General features: G+C 38.3%; 1 protein-coding gene across 3 annotated transcripts in view; it reads left to right on the forward strand.

Annotated features, from left to right (window-relative positions):
• Window positions 1–9,231: 9,231 nt before the first annotated feature.
• TASP1 (taspase 1) overlaps window positions 9,232–17,031 on the forward strand; it is a 293,567-nt gene continuing 285,767 nt past the window's right edge. For 2 of the 3 annotated variants that reach the window (XR_003610774.1, XM_028112987.1), the window contains exon 1: window positions 9,232–9,280. The gene's annotated coding sequence lies outside the window, so the exon portion shown is untranslated. Of the gene's footprint in view, window positions 9,281–16,027; window positions 16,367–17,031 lie in introns of those variants that run through there. The other variant, XM_028112988.2, reaches the window with a different exon arrangement.

Here is a 17,031-nt window from a genome sequence, read left to right on the forward strand (position 1 = left end):
CTAAAACACATATTTAAGCCATTTACACAAGATAAACCAACAATTTTTTTGGCCAAGAGCCTGCCAATTATGATGTTAAAAGAGCAGCATAAGAAACCATGAGTTGTTTGGGATGTAATTTGAGCCTGTTCTTTGGACCAGCAAAATTATGAAAGACCAACATATTCCTGTTTAGGACCAGCTTGTTTCTGTAGGTTGATGGAGCTTCTGTGTGTCAAAACTACTCTTGGAGCTGTTTATCTTTGTCTAAAAAGTGACTGGTAGAGTTATGAAGATAACCATTTGGCCAATATAGTTACAAACAAGATGTAATAATTCAACTTACCTAGAAACAACGACTTATTATTAAATATATCACATGTACTTCCAATCATAATGAGGATGTTTGATGATGGTGATCATGAGGAGAAGATGGAAAAGGAGAAGGAGGTGGAGGAGACAGGGGAGAGGGGGACGTGGGAGGAGGAGATGGAGGGTACTGTGCCATGCTTTTTTATGCTACTAGGGTGCTCTGGGGCCTTTTACTTGTTCTTCCTTCCACCCCAAACTTGTTGTTCCAGATTTTGACATGGTTGGTTCCCTTCTTCATCGAGATATAATCCCAAAGTCACGTCCACCATGAAGCTTTCCTAGGACTGATCTGATATTGTATTCTCTGACACACAAAAATGCTCTATGATATTGCTCTGCTTTATATTCTTTGTAGCATTCATCACTAACAAAAATTATTTTGTCCACTTAAGTTTTTACTTATTTGCTGTGTGTCTCCTCTAGGCTCCCTACTCTTAATATATGGAGGCCTTTGACTCATATCCAGCTCCCTTCCTTTCCCATTCCTGGTTCCATCCTGTGCCACGAGGGGCCCTTGTACAGCATGCGTATGGACGAGCCAGCTGGTCCATCCAAGCCCCATCCAGCATACCACCATGCCTATAAAGGTGAGCTATGGCATGACAAAAAGAGGACTGGTTGCAATTTACTTTGAAACTCATTTTTAAAAATGAGATAGATTTTTGCCTGGGTAGAGAAATGGCTAGATATATGATAAAGCAAGTACAGTTCAATGTAAATGGTAGAATCTAAGTGGTAGATATATAGGTACCTGCTTTTTTATTTTTTTAAGTTTTCTGTATGTTTGGAAATTTTCATCATACAAAGTTGGAAGAAACACAGAAAAATAAGAGTTGGTTTGGAAGTCAGAAGATCTATGGTTTAGAAAAATCTATTGGTTTGGAAGCCAGAAGGTCCCAGCTCTGCTACTCACTAGCAGAGCTAACGTTAGACAAATCCCAAACACAGTGAGAATTATATTAAAAAGAAATAGTTTGACTATGTATCAGTCAGGACTCTTTTGGTTCGAAGTGCCAGAAAACAATTTGAAAGTAGCTGAGAAAGAGGTTAGTACACATACCTGGGAGGGAGAAGTCGCCATTTGAAATTTCTCCCCATCTCTTCTTTTTATGTGATGGCTTTTCCCAACACATAGTTTTTCCAACTCCATTTGGACTTTTTCCATGCAACAGGGAAAGGGGATGACCACAGATATTATCTCTTTCCAATTTAGTAACCCCACATATAAAAGAAGATTCTCTGTCTTGGGGCACCTGGCTGTCTCAGTTGGTAGAGCATATGACTCTTGATCTTGGGGTCAGGAGTTTGAGACCCACATTGTGCATAGAGACTACTTTAAAAAATTAAAAAAACTAAAGAAGATCCCGTCTCTCTAAAAATCCATAATATAAGATTCCAGTGAAGAATTTTGACTGGCCTGGAATGAGTCATGAGCATATACTTATAGCCCCCGGGTGGTATGTGATTAGCTATACCTGGATCATGTGTTCATACCTGCTCCAGACTATGGCTGGAAGACCCAGCAAAGCTACATAAAATGGGAGTAGGAATCAGTCTCTATAGTCCAAAGAATACTGTTACCAGGGGAAAAAAAGAAGAGAACTTGGAGAGAGAAAAGAAGATGCCTATTATATAGCCTGGGCTCTAAAGAGTCTTCTAGTGTTAATATTTTGAAAATGCTGATCGGACTGCTAGGTACCTAGTAGATGATCAGAAAGTATTTGTTCAATGAAAGAATATGTTAAGAAGCCACGAAAATGAGAAATTACTTAAAATATTGGTAATGGGAAAGTTCTTTAGAGATCAGCTAGTCTAACCCCTTCATTTAACAGATTAAGGAAAATGAGACCCAAAGAAGTTAAGTGACATTCCCAAAGACATGTGGTTACTTCTAGAACTCAAGCATCCTGTTCTCCCATACTGCCTCTCCATCTTTCTTTAAAGCATTCTTATTTCAGATTCCTTTTGCCCCTCAGCTTTCAGTAAACTAACCATCAGCTAATGCCACCCAGACATCCTGATAGCAAAGAAAACAGAGGCTAAAAATTACAAAGAAAAGGAAAAGAAAAAAAACCCACTACCTTTGTTTAATTGTTATTCTAATGAGTTAAGCCGTGCATTCAACACAGGCAGGCTCTTCTAACAGAAAAAAGACAGATCGTTGGCTGCCCCCACAGACAGCTTGTGGATAAAAGTGTGTTTACACAGCTGGATTGGTCCAGGAGGAGCCAAGGCTGAAAACAGTCGGTGAGCAGGCTGATGGCAGGTGACAGCTGGGAGCATCTGTTCCCCATTAGAGACACTAGGCTACAACAGTGCTGTCCTCTGACCCTTGGGTCCAGCTTCCCTGGGGGCCTGGGTGTGTTCCCAGGTCTCGGGTGCTGACAGCCAATTTACTCGCTAACACATCCTAAGGGTTCTCATGGGTTTAGAATGGCTCTAGTCCGGGATTTGGAAGTAAAGCTCAGAATTCAGATAGGGTGGGTGAAGTTATTTATGTTCAGCTCCTAAAGTGAAATTTAATTCTGTAGTAAAAACTGTCAGAGAGAATAGGTCATTCATTTCCTTCCATAAGCTTCCTTCCTCCCTCTCTCCTTTTCCTTCCTCCTTCCTTTCTTTCCTTCCTTCCTTCCTTCCTTCCTTCCTTCCTTCCTTCCTTCCTTCCTTCCTTCCTTCCTTCCTTCCTCCCTTCCTTCTTCTCTCTTTAACCAAGCAAGAATATTGGAAGAAAATCCTACTCTTAATTTTGTAGAAAAGCAGAATTATGCTGCTCCTAACTACTACTCTACAGCAGTTAGCCACATTGGCCAGCATCTTGAAAAAGATCTGTCCTGTCTGCAAAATGATCCTCATAGGAATGAATATTAGACTTTGACCATAACCAGAAGATATGACTGGATGAAGGATGCTAGCTTTTGTTTGGTCTACCCTGAATATAGACCCTGAGGCAGGAGCTCAGGCGCAAGACGTTTTTTGGGAAGTGGTTGTCAGAAGCCCAAGTGAGGACTATGAGGCATAAGGCAGGGTGGCAGGAAATGCTAAAGATGCTTCATCACTTGCTGCTGTAGACAAACACAGCTCAGTACCTTGAGAATTCTGCGAAGTTTACAGGAATGACTTTCAGAATTGGGCTGAAGGATAGAAGGTGCAGGGTTGAAACCTGTCTTTGGTTGAGGGCTGCCCTGGGGAGCGTTAATGCCCAAGCACAGCCTGGAATTGTTTCATTGCATGATGGCTGAGAAAGCTACTGTGCATTGGAAATGGCCTGGGGCCAGAAAGCAGAAAGCCAGGGAAGCTGACAGTGCAAGTTGGAGCCTGCTACAGCTGAAATCAGAGCCAAGGAGATGTGGTAGGGACACCAGAGGCATCTGTTAACAAAATGTGAGCAGCCAGAAAAAACCCAGGTAACTACAGAGTAATTCGTGGTTGGAAAATGAGATGCCATGACACTATCCTCTCTGCTTTTGTACATCTTTGAAAATTTCCACAATAAGTGAAAAAAAAAGTTATAATTTAATATATAAATTACTTTCCTTCAGTGTCATCCTCACACTTAAGAGAAACATTGCAATAGAAGCTAAATAACCCATTTCTCTTCCAAATACTGTCAGGCACATTCTTCTTTGTAAAGATTATAAAGGTGGAGACATGTTATTGGTTCTAAACAATATAAAATAATAAGTTAATAATTCCAAACAAATAATTTGCTTTACATTTTCTGGAATTGCATTGAATTCACAGAAGTAGACAATAGAGCATAGGCAGATATTAAAATAATAGGGAGGGGAAAGACCCTGACTGGTCCTCTTATTTTAAAAAGAGTGACAAAGTTACACTCAAAGCATCCTGAACACTGAGCATCTACTGTTTTCCCAGCCTACGATCCATGCATGTCCCCTGTTCTTTTTCCTCAATTAGTTTTTATCTTGGGGTTTGGAAAACAGGGAACAGGGAGATGGAGATTTTTCTTGAAGGAGATAAAGTAGTAGAGGACTTTCTTTGATATTTAACAGTTTCAGTGAATTGATTAGCTAGATAACTGTCATCCTTAATATTTCAAAAGACCTGAGAGCAATTACACTGACACAGGTTAGAAATTTGAAAAGGGGCACCTGGGTGACACAGTCGGTTAAGCATCTGCCTTGGGCTCAGGTCATGACCACAGGGTCCTGGGATCGAGCCCCACGTGTCGGACTCCCTGCTCAGTGGGGATCCTACTTCTCCCTCTTCCTCTGCTGCTCCCCCTGCCTGTGCATGCTCTCTCTGTCAAATAAAGAAATAAATAGAATCTTAAAAAAAAAAAAGAAATTTGAAAAATTGGCTCTGAAGGCAGGTTAAACAGAATTTTGTTTCTTCCACTTAAACTGCTAGGAGATAGCAAGAGTGGTTTCTGGGCTGGATGCCCAAGATAAAGGTGTGCAGAGCGGGATTGGGAGTGATTGTCATTTGTAGCTAAATCCTGGGAACACAGCAGGTAACAGTGTTGCCCAAGAAATGGAAGGGAACCTATCTATGCATTTAAATTAAATTAAATTAATTCATTCATTTACTTATTTATAATTTTTTATTGGAGTATAGTTGACACACTATGTTACATTAGTTTCAGATGTACAACATAGTGCACTATCTGTGCATTTTAAAAATCCAAACACCTTTTCTTCTATTTCTACCTGTTCCATTTAATATTGCTGTGTAAAAAACCACTCCACATTCAATGACATAAAAGGACAACCATTTTATTATGCTTATAGATTCTGTGGGTCAGGAATTCAAGCAGGTCACCCTGGGGATAGTTTGTATCTGCTCCCCAAAGCCTGGGCTGAACTTTTTGGTCATATGTAACTAAGGACCCCTTTCTCTGGCTTTCAACGACATCTTCCTCAGTTTCCTTTGTGCCCTTGGTGCAGCCTCCTCAAGGCCTTTTAGATTTCTGACATTCTCCTTTAGGATCCTCTCCCACCCTTGCTGCTTCACATAGTCTCAAAGCCAATGTCACATGTTTTACTCTTGTTATGTTCTTTTGTTATGTTTTGTTATGGGATTTATCTACTTCCAGGTAACAAAATCTGTTCCAGTTACTACTGTCATGTAATAAGTGCTTACTCTTACTATTACCATGTAATAACCTTTCCCTTCCACCTCTAGAAGTCACTGGTAGAAAAATAAAGAAAAAAACTCCAGGGCGCCTGGGTGGCTCAGTCGTTAGGCGTCTGCCTTCGGCTCGGGTCGTGATCCCAGGGTCCTGGGATCGAGTCCCACATCGGGCTCCCCTCTCGGCGGGAGGCCTGCTTCCCCCTCTCCCACTCCCCCTGCTTGTGTTCCCTCTCTCACTGTGTCTCTCTCTGTCAAATAAATAAATAAAAAATCTTTAAAAAAAAAAAAAAGAAAAGAACTCCAGGTTACCTATGGCAGGAGAGTGCAAAAACAGAGAGGAGAGATGACTAGTTAGTGAGGATAAGGTGGGAGAACTGGAGGCAATGGAGTTGTCCAGAACCATGTGGTTATCCTCCTAGTCACTGATAGCTTTCCTTGGGCTTTCAGTGTCAAGGCCATGGAATGATACCCTCAGTATAAGAGCCAGTGAACTGTGGCTCAGTTGTTGGAGCCTGTGATCAAGTACTACTAGTAGTGTAAACCTAGTGATGTAAAACAAAAGCCATTTTATTGCATTATTATGATCAAACTTTGAAAGAGCAAGTGCAGATGGCTTGTTTCTGCTCATGATTGCTAAGCTGGGAAGACTCAAAGGCTGGAAGTTAATCCATGGCTGAGGACTGGAATCTTCTGAAGGCCCATTCAATTACATGTCTGGCCGTTGGTGCTGGCTGCAGCTGGGACCTTATCTGGAGTTGTTGGTCACAACATCTATACTTGGTTTTCCTATGTGGCTGCTTGAGCTTCCCCAGAGCATGGTGGCTGGCATTTAAAAAAGCAAGCATTGCAAGTGAGAATCACAAAGAACCTGCAGTGCTTTTGCAACCTTCCTCAGAAGTCACCTGGTGTGGTTTCTGCTATATTCACAAGTTGGCTCAGATTCCAAGGGTAGGGAACATAGATAGACATGCCTCTAGATGGGAGGAGTATCAAAGTCTCATCATTCAAAGGAGCATGTGAGGTGGACAATGTTGTGTTGCAGCCATTTCAGAAAAATAATCTGCTGCACTGTCATATACCAAAAACAGTAAGATGACCTATTACAAATATAGAACATTCTGTGCTTACTGGTGATATGTCAAATCCTTTACCATAAAAAGTAAATAGCATAGATATCACAGGATTAGAGACTAAGTCTGTGGAAATAAAGACAACTCTGTAAACCTGTCATGAGAATTTTAGGCTCAGAACTTGGGGTCCCTAGAGTCAACATCTATTTCTTCTTGAATAATTCTTCTGGAATTACCTTCTTCCTCCTGCATTGTAGTCTTAATAAATACTTTAGTTCATGGTAAATTTTCTCAGTTTGGATTTATCTGAAAATATCCTCATTACCTTCTAATTCCTGAATGCTTGTTTAGCTGGGTAAACAATTCTAGGTTGACATTTCTTTAGTACTTTGGAAATATATTTTCAGTAATTCAAAAATACCATTTTCATCTTCTATTTTCAATTGTCAAACTGTGACATCTCCTTTCAGTCTAATCAATTCTTTGCAGGTGTTTTGTCTCTACTTGCTTTCAAAATATTTTTGTCTTTGATCTTCTGAAATTTCAGTATAATGTGTCTAGGTTTAGATTTCTTTTATTTATCCAGCTTGAGATTCATGAGCTTCCTGAGTCTGAGAGTTTCTGTTTTTTCATCAATTCTGGATAATATCTATTATCCCTTAAAATACTTCCTCTTCCTTGTTCATTTCATTTTTTTATGTTCTTGGAATTCTAATGTTACGTATATTAGACATTCTATCCCTACCATTCTATCTTCCACATCTATTACATTCTATCCATACTTTCCATCTCTTTGTCTCTCTGATCCTCATTCTGGGTAATTTCTTTATACCTACCTTCCAATTTGCTTAATTTTTTCTCAAGTTGTGTCTAAGTAATGTTTAACCCATCTACTGTGTTTTTTTTAATGAACAATTTTGTATTTCTAGATCTTTTATTTATTTATTTTTCAATTCTATCAGATAATTTTTTGGTATTTTCTTAATCTTTGCTTGGTTTTCTACTCCCTCACTTATTTTTTTCTACTCCCCACTTATTTTTAAAAACATTTAAGGAATATTTACTTTATATTCTTTATCTGATGACTTCAAAACCAGAAGCCTATGAGATCAAAGTTCACTATCTCCTGTTTCTGTCCTTACTAAAGGTTTTTTGTGTGTTTCTGTTTGTTACCTTACGGGCTTAAAAACCCAAACCTTAGGCTCCCGCTATATGTAAGTGCTCTCAGTAGAGATGAGCCTTCAGCACTGGCATCCTACTCTGGATTCTCCATTGTTTTTTGGTCTCTGGGGATTTCCTTTTAGCTGAGCGCAAGGTTACTTGCTGTATTTTATCCAGCATTTTTAACTGTTCTGTCATTATTGATATAAATAAAATAAAAGTGATTTCACCCCTAACTTAGTCCAATCTTATTTCTATTTGTAGCTTCATTGACACATAATCTTTTAACCATTTTCCACATACACTATGTATGTATATGGAAATATAGATAAAAATAAATACACAGACATGCATACATAAATGGGATGTAGAATATTATTTTGGATTTTTTCATCATGTGTTTGATAGCTTTTCATCTGAGTACTTAAAAATGGTTGCATCATATCGCTTGCATTTTTATAACTGAATTAACTAGTCCATATTGATAGAAATTCAAGTTTCCAGTTTTTTTTTCTTTTTTCCTACATGAGCTATGCTTCAATAAACCTTCTTGAGCTGTGCCAAGCTCATAGAAATTATTTGATAAATATATTTTACATGAATATATATATCTTGGTGCACATATGGAAATATTATAGACTCCTAAAAGTGGATCTTGTGGGTCAAAGGGTAAGCACATTTAAAATTGCGGTAGATGACCATCAAATTGTCCCCCCTAAATTTGTGCAAGTCTTTATTCCACCAGCAATGAACAAGAGTGAATGTTTTCTCAATCCTAACAGGATATAGTATCAGTCTTAAAATTTTATATAATCAGATCGAAGAGGACTGCTGTCTATTTTTATCTGCAATTAAAATAATCTTTTTTTTTTCCCAGTGAGGTGGAACATCTTTTCCTAAATTGTACCTCTAGTAAGGGCCCAGGTCATGTTAAGCTTCTGCTCTGGGGACCATACTTAAGAGCTACTACTTTACTTCTTTCGATCTCTGGTTTCTAAAACAGGTTTAAAGCTGGTTATTTGTTAAAGGTCTCATGTTAACGGTTACAAGGAAACATTAAAGGCATTACGTTGTTACTGGTCTTGATCTTAGAAGCTAGATGGTAAAAGAAAGGCCACCCACACTTTGATTCTCCCAAGGGCAGGGCTGGCCCCCACCTCCTACATGAAATCCCGGCAGAGCTCTAGTTTTCCCTACTGTATCGGGGGGCTGCAAGGATTGAAAAAAAATTAAGCTCTGAAGTGACACCTCAATAAATCATGGCTACTTTAACTTCATTTCGTATCATATCGCTCGTCTGCCAAACACTTGGATCCGTACAGTCACAATAGGTCGGCTCATTAAGAGTCTGCGTGAGAACAGACTGACAACGGCGCCTGCGCAGCTCAGAATGAGGCTCCAGGTGAAGTTTGCGTGTAACTTCAGGGGCCAGGTGAAACGTTCGGAAGCAGTGGGCAGGGTCAGAGCCCCCGCGTGGGCGTATGCTTCCGGCCACGTGGCTACGCGCATGCCCAATGGGAAAGCTTGACGTCAGCCCCGCTTCCTCACCCTGGCAACGGGCGGGTGACTACTTCCGGTGCTGTGAGGGCTCGGGGCTGACGCGGGTGAGTGTCCCTCTTTCTCACGCTGTCCGCGCCGCTGCAGGCGCTGCGGCGCTGCCTCTGTCCAGGCCCATACGCTCGCTGGGACATCCTCTTCGGGGCCGGGAGGGGGCGGCGCGCAGGATGCCCACTGCCTGGGGCGGTGCTGAAGGAGCGGATCCGGGACGTCCCTCGACCCCTCGGTCGCGCGTGGCGCTTGTGCGGGTCCCCGAAGCCTTGGCTTCAGCTTGGCAGTCTTATTCCCTCTCAGGGGAAGGGACTGTCTGTGCGGGCAGCCCTCGCTGTCCTTCACTCACTTTGCAGTCGCGGGCTGCGGGGTTCTCCGAGTCGGAGGCTCGCAGAGCCCGGAGGGTGTGCGCCCTAGTCCTGCGTGGCTGGCTGGGGCCAAAACAGCCCCGTGGTGTTATAGCTAGCGGCCTGGTTAGAGTGTGTCAGGACATTAGCATTTACTGCTTAGGGCGCGGAGGAGGATAGGACCAAGAAGATGGAGAAGGAGCAGCTGGAGAGGAGGGTGGAAAACAGGAGCTGGAGGTGCCCTGGAAATAGAGGGCATCGTGTTTCCGGAAGGAGGGAGTAACTTGACTCGCCCCTGTAGGGGAGGGGAAATGAAAAGGTATTTTCGGGACCATGTGACTGAGATCCTTGAATACTAAGCTAAGGAATTTTTATACACTCGGGAGTTTAATAATTTCCTTTTTTGTTTGTTTTAAATAACCCCCCCATTTGTAAAACGCAGTGCGTGCTTATTAATGAATATCTGGAAAATGCAGGAATAATTAAAAAGATCACCTGTGTAATTTCACCAACCCAGCATTTTGATCCCTTTCTAATTTTATAGCATTTTAAACCTATTTATGATCATAGTGTGTGTAAAATATGATTATAACCAAAAAGTATAATTTTTATACATTGCATCCATTGCATAGATTGATCTTTTATTAAGATATAATTCACATACCATAAACCCACCCTTTTAAATTGTAAATTTCAGTAGTTTTTACTATATTCATAAAGTTGGGCACCTATCACCGCAAATTCCAGAACATTTTCGTCATCTCCAAAAGAAACTGTACTCATTACAGTCACTTCCCATTTGATCCCCCAGTCCTTGGCAACCACTAATTAGATACTCCCCTCCCCTTGTTCCCCCAGTCCCTAGCAGCCACTAATCTACTTCTGTGTCTGTAGATTTTCCTATTCTGAACGTTTCTGGTAAGTGGAATTATGCCTTTTGTGTTTGCCTTCTTTTACTTACCATAATGTTTTCAAGGTTCATCCATGTTGTATTTTGTATCAGTACTTCATTCCTTTTTATGGCTGAGTAATATTCCATTATAGGAATATGCCACATTTTTATCCATCATCAGTTAATGGACATTCGAGTTGTTTAATCTTTTTTACTATTATGAATAACTGTGTTGTAAACATCCATGTACAGGTTTTTGTGTGGATATGTTTACATTTCTCATATATCTAGGAGTGGAATTGCTGGGTCATATGGTAACTCTGTTTAGCTTTTTGAGGAACTGCCAGATGTTTTCGAAAGTGGACTGCACCAGCAGGATATGAGAGTTCTGATTTCTCCATATCCTTGTTAACACTTACTATCTGTCTTTTGAGTTATAGCTGTAATGTTGGTACCTCACTGTGGTTTTGATTTCCATTTCCCTTTTGGATGGTAACGTTGAGCATCTTGTCCTATGCTTATCAGCCCTTTGTGTATCTTTGGAGAAATGTCAATCCAATTCCTTTGCTCATTTTTATATTGAATTTTTAAAAAACTTTGATATTGTATGAGTTTTTTATATAGTCCGGATACAAATCCCTTATCACATATACTGTTTGCAATGTTTTTTCCATTTTCTCCCATTTTGCGGGGTTTCTTTGTACTTTTTTGAATAGTGTTCTTTGAAGTACAAACATTTAAACTTTTGGTGAATTCTAATTTATATTTTCTTTAACTGGTTGTGCTTTTGGTGTCATATCTAAAACATTGCCAAATCCAAGATTATGAAGATTTACTACTATATATTTTCCTAAGAGTTTTACAGTTTTAGCTCTTACATTTAGTTCTTGATCTATGTGGATCAAGGAATAGGTAGGTAGGAATAGGTAGGAATCCAGTTCATTCCTTGTATGTGCCTATCTGTTTTTTTCCAGCACCATTTTTTGAAAAGACTATCCTTTTCCTATTTAATTTTTTTTTTAAGGGGGGCAGAGGAAAAGGGAGAGAGAGAATCTTAAACAGGCTCCACACCCAGTGAGGAGCCTGACATGGGACTTGATCTCACCACTCTGAGATCATGACCTGAGCCAAAATGAAGAGTTGGATGCCTAACTGACTGAGCCACCCTTGCGCCCCTATCCTTTCCCTGTTTAATGGTCTTGGCACCCTTGTTGAAAACCAATTGACCATAAATAATATAGGTTATCATTTTTTTTAACTATTTCTCTACGTTGGACATTTAGGTCACTTCCAGATTTTTGTTTTTCTAAATTATCCTGTGTTAAACACAGCATAACAGGCATAAGGCTCTTCTGTTTTTGAAGTTATTTTGGTAGAAAGTGTATTCAGAAGTGAAATTACTGGGTCAAAGATGAAATGAGTGTGTTTTGGAGCTCATTGAATGAGGCATTAAACCTTCAATGTCAAGATGTTAAGAGCAACAGAATGCTTCTTTATTCATCAGTTGCTATAGCTTAAGGGCTGGATTTCTATAAAAGCCTTTTGCTGTAAGATGGATGGATTCCCTGACTTATTCTTTGACTGCTTCTAAGAGACTAAGTAAATCTAGAGTGAAAAACTTCAACACCAGGGGCAAACAGACATGTCATAATTTTCTAAATGGTATAAAGAAAAAAAAAGTGTCATCACATGCAGTAGGGGAATAAAAGTCTTTGAGAGAACTGGGGTTGAAATTTAGACCTTAAATCAGTGCCTTGAAAGTCCCTGGAGCAAAAACGATGTTTTATTCTTAGTTTCTCTTCTGACCTTGATAATCAGGTTAATTTGCATTCATCTTAGTCTCAGAGATGGCTAACTTAAATCTGTGTTTAGTAGATAGTACCTGGTTAAAAAAAAAATCAAATGCAAAAGGCTATTAGGAGAAAATCACGTTTCCTTTTCATTTTGCCCCTCATTCTCCCTTAGGGGTATCCATGGTACTATTGTTAATTGTGTTTGTTATAGACTAGTTCATACATAGATTATCTCTGGAAAAATAGTATATACAAAATTAAACATTTTAAAGATTTTGATACTTCCTGACATTCATTTTCAAAATGGTTACTTACATCAGTTTATGGTGGCAATACAGTGCTAGTTAGGAAGATTCCATTTTTGTTTATATTTCTTTGAATATTCTTTCCTTAATATTGGATATCCAGTTTATATTTCCTCTTGCGTGTATTGTCTGCTCTTGTCTTTTGGCATGCTGTTTGATTTTGATTAGAGTTGTCCTTTATGAGATTTATTTTGGCAGCCTTTTGTAGTTGGTTGTTTTACAATAGTCTGGATTTGGGGAGAAAAGTTAAAATGCTTTTTGTAACATGCTACGCGGTATGTGAGCTGAACAAGGGTCGAGGCAGTAGGGAAAAAGCAGTTAAATGCTTGAGGGAGAAATTTATAAGATTTGGAAAGTACGTGCAGTCCAAGATGACTTCCAGGTGAGTTAGAAAGGGATTAGTGCTATTAAAAATAAGGAGTGATGTGGGAAGAACTAGAGTTCTGTGGAAAAATGAGATTGTTTTGGGTAGATAAACAGGGTTCTAGAGGGGAGGGAGTGGGGGGATAGGTTAGCCTGGTGATGGGTATTAAAGAGGGCACATAGTGAATGAAGCACTGGGTGTTATATGCAAACAATAAATCATGGAAAACTACATCAAAAACTAATGATGTAATGTATGGTGATTAACATAACATAATAAAAAAAAAAGAAAAAGAAAAAGTGAAGAGGATCCAGGTTGAACTAGGCTATCCTGGAGACTTGGCGCTAGAGCTCAAGAGACAGAAGATAGAGAGTTACAAATAATCTGATTTACTAAGAGAGGATTGTTTTAAAAGGTTGGCAGTGGATGAAATTGCTGAAGGAGACATTTGAGAATAGGCCTGTGGACAGGGAGTCATGTAAGGGGACAAAGTTGAGAAGGATCAGAGGGGTCATAAAGAGCTGGGATGGGAGATTGGCGTGCTTGCCACGATTGGGGGGATCTAGAGAACAAAGGTTGCAAGTAGCAGAGTAAGAAAAGGTCATTAGGTTTGGTAACTTGGAAAAGATACACTTATGGGAAAAGATACAGTTTATGGGAAGCAGGAAATTTGTTTTTTTCCAAACAACTTTATTAATTTATTAATTTATCCACTTAAAGTGTACAACTCAGTGGTATTTAGTATATTCAGAATTGTGCAATCATCACTGCAATTTTAGAACATTTTAATTGCCACCAAAAGAAAGCCTGCCCCCATTAGCAGTCACTCTCCAGTTCCCCTTTAGCTTCCCAGCCCAAGGCAACAATTAATCTGCATTCTGTCTCTTTAGATTTGCCTACTCTGGATATTTCACATAAATGGAAACATACAGTATGTGGCCTTTTATAAGTCTGACTTCTTTCACTGTTTTCAGGGTTCATTCATGCCATAGTATGTATTAGTACTTAATTATTATTTTTTTATGGCTAATTAATGTTCCGTTGTATGAATATACCACATTTTGTTTAACCATTATTGGTTCATGGACATTTGAGTTGTTAGCACTTTTTGACTATTATGAATAATTCTGCCATAAACATCCATGTACAATTTTTTTGTACTACATGTTTGTAGTTCTCTTGGGTGTATATACCTACAAGTGAAATTACTGGGTCATATGCTAACTCTATGTTTAATTTTTGATGCAGCTATTGCAGAGGATGGACAAGTTGCCAGTGTTTTAAAAACAATAAAATGAATTTGAATATCATCACTAGTAGTAAATTGCAAAATGTCCATTTTCAAGCATATTATTCAGAAATAAAGGCATTATAAAAAATGAGCTATACAACTGTTTTCTGTTGTGTAAAAACTATAACATGTTTATACATTTCCTTTCATTGGAAACCTTGTGTGTTGAATGTTACCTCAAAGCTTAGCTGAAATGTTCGACATTTTTCTTGCAGAACAGTATGTTGATGTAAGTATGCTTCATCAATTTCAAATAATGATTTGTAATAATGAAGTGAATACAAATTTGATAAAAAATAATCCTAGGGATATTTGATGTTAATCTACAGTAATGATTTATTTTTTACTCCTTAGTCTGAACTGTAGAGATCAAATACTATGATTTTTTTTAATTTGAATTACCTGTAGTTCGTGTGGCCTCAGAAATTCAAGATCCAGAAAAACAAAAGCAAAAACAGAAAAACAAAACAAAAACTTTTTGGGCCAGTATTGTTGGTTGGCTATGTTTTTGTCCATTCCTGCCCTAGGTGGAATGAGTGTTGAGAACCTTCAGCATATGGTATTTTCCCTCTTACTGAAGTTTTTAAGTGAGATCTCATAGGCTTGCTCTATTTTGGAACTTGGATTTAGCTAGTTACTTTATGTTTCCATAAATAAATAAATGAATAAAAAAAGTTTTTTTGGAAAGCAATATATTCAGATTTTTCGATATTGAAAAGTATAAACAATAAACAATAAAATTTCCATTCCACTTTTGTCCATCAGTCTTTCAAATCTTCTTTGGGTGACCACTATTATTTTTGCGCATATTCTTCTAGATTTGTACTTTGCGTATATACTTAGCTGTATTATTTTTTCTCCCCTCCCTCAAAATATGGCATTGCATGTATTTTTGTACTGTGCCTTTTTTACTTATATATCTGTAAGATTAGTCAATCTATATATGTATATCAAGAATATTCTCATTTTTTCCAGTGGCTGCTTTTATTTTAACCACTTACATCAAGACATATTGTTGGTTTATATCTTTACTATTACAAATAATCCTTCAGTGTGCATTTGTAATTTTGATTGACTTTGCCAGATTGCCCTTGTTGAGTTTTGTCATCTTATGCTGCTCCTAACAGTGTATGAGAACTTCTGTTTCTCAATAGCCTCAAAACGTGATATCATTTTGATGTTGGTCAACCCAAGTTGAAAAATGGCATTTGGGTGTAGTTTTATTTTCTATCTTTCTTTTGAGTGAGGTTTAGCATCTTTTGATCTATTTAAACTGTTATACAATTTTTCTGTTAACTGGGATTTGCCCATTTGCCCTTTGTTGTCTTATTTTTAGTCATTTGTTGGAACTCTTTATTTATTAGGTAGGTCAGACCTTTAATGGGTTTAGAGTTAAACAAAAACTAATGTTGGGAGTAGAAGTTGCTTCAAATCAAAACATTCCACTAACCATTGGGAGTTGAGGCCAGAGTTGTACATTGCATAGCCTGTATTTAAGTTTCTTTCCCAGTCCTGCAGAACTTTGGGGGCCAACATTTTTGGAGGAGTTTATGGAGATGACATGATTTTCTAAATATATTTCAGATAGTCTCTGAGGGATGGTAGATTGCTTAAGAAATAGCATATTAATTTATCTTGCACATTTTATTTTTTTCAGACAAGCCTGGAAGCAATGTTTTTAAATCTCTCATATACATGAACATGCCTATTACATCAACCTTATTCATTGTTAAATATAGATGTTTCAGTTTCTTATTTATGAAAAAGTGTATCTGATAACAATGAGGCAGTAGCTTGAAGTTTAATAACCCATAATGCTTGGATATTTTTTCATTTTAACTGAAACTCTTAATTTTCCAAGGCCTGAGTTTTCGTTCAACCTATGTTTGTGGGACTAGTGGGTCCCAGCTGATTTCATGGCCTGGTCAGACGTGATGGCATGTATAGGCTGGCAGATGGACTGCTAATCATTTCAATTCCACTTCGTCGATGACACATGAATACATAGTATTCAAAGTCAAATAACCAAAGAGAAATAACCAAATAGCTAAAGTCAAATAAAAGTAATTGAGGCAGATCCTTGTGAAGTCATTAGAAGAAGATCCATTCTTAGAAAGACAGCTGCCACCACAAAACAAAAACAAAAGCAGGTATTTCAGTTCACTTTTATTTAATCAACATCAGCACACTTTTGTAATCAAAAGTTTCTTCCTGCATTTGTGAATATATGTTAACATTTTAATACAAGAGCATATATATTTTGATTTAAAATTATTTGTCCTTTAAATGAAGTGTTATATAATAAAAATTCAATGGACTCTTTTTTTTTACTTTAAATTTTTTATTGTTATGTTAATCACCATACATTACATCATTAGTTTTTGATGTAGTGTTCCATGATTCATTGTTTGTGCATAACACCCAGTGCTCCACGCAGAATGTGCCCTCTTTAATACCCATCCCAGGCTAACCCATCCCCCCATCCCCTTCCCCTCTAGAACCCTCAGTTTGTTTTTCAGAGTTCAATGGACTCTTTTTAACCAAGAATTAAAAGAAGTTAAAATGCCATGTTGCAGTGCTTCTCAGACCATCTCTGGTGTAAAGGACCCATTTTAAAAAATGTTCAATCCGTTGTTGACTATTTCTTTTACAAAATGCTAAAAGAACCAAAACTAAACCCCCCAAAACAAGCTCCAAAAAAACTGAAATATGAAAGATTAATGGAATATTATGCAGCCATCAAAAATTTGAAATCTTGTCATTTGCAACGATGTGGATGGAACTAGAGGGTATTATGCTAAGTGAAATAGAAAAA

The sequence above is a fragment of the Eumetopias jubatus genome, unplaced genomic scaffold (assembly GCF_037043125.1).
Source record: "Eumetopias jubatus isolate StellerSeaLion01/CBP00866 unplaced genomic scaffold, mEumJub1_p1.0 scaffold_9, whole genome shotgun sequence".
NCBI lineage: Eukaryota > Metazoa > Chordata > Mammalia > Carnivora > Otariidae > Eumetopias > Eumetopias jubatus.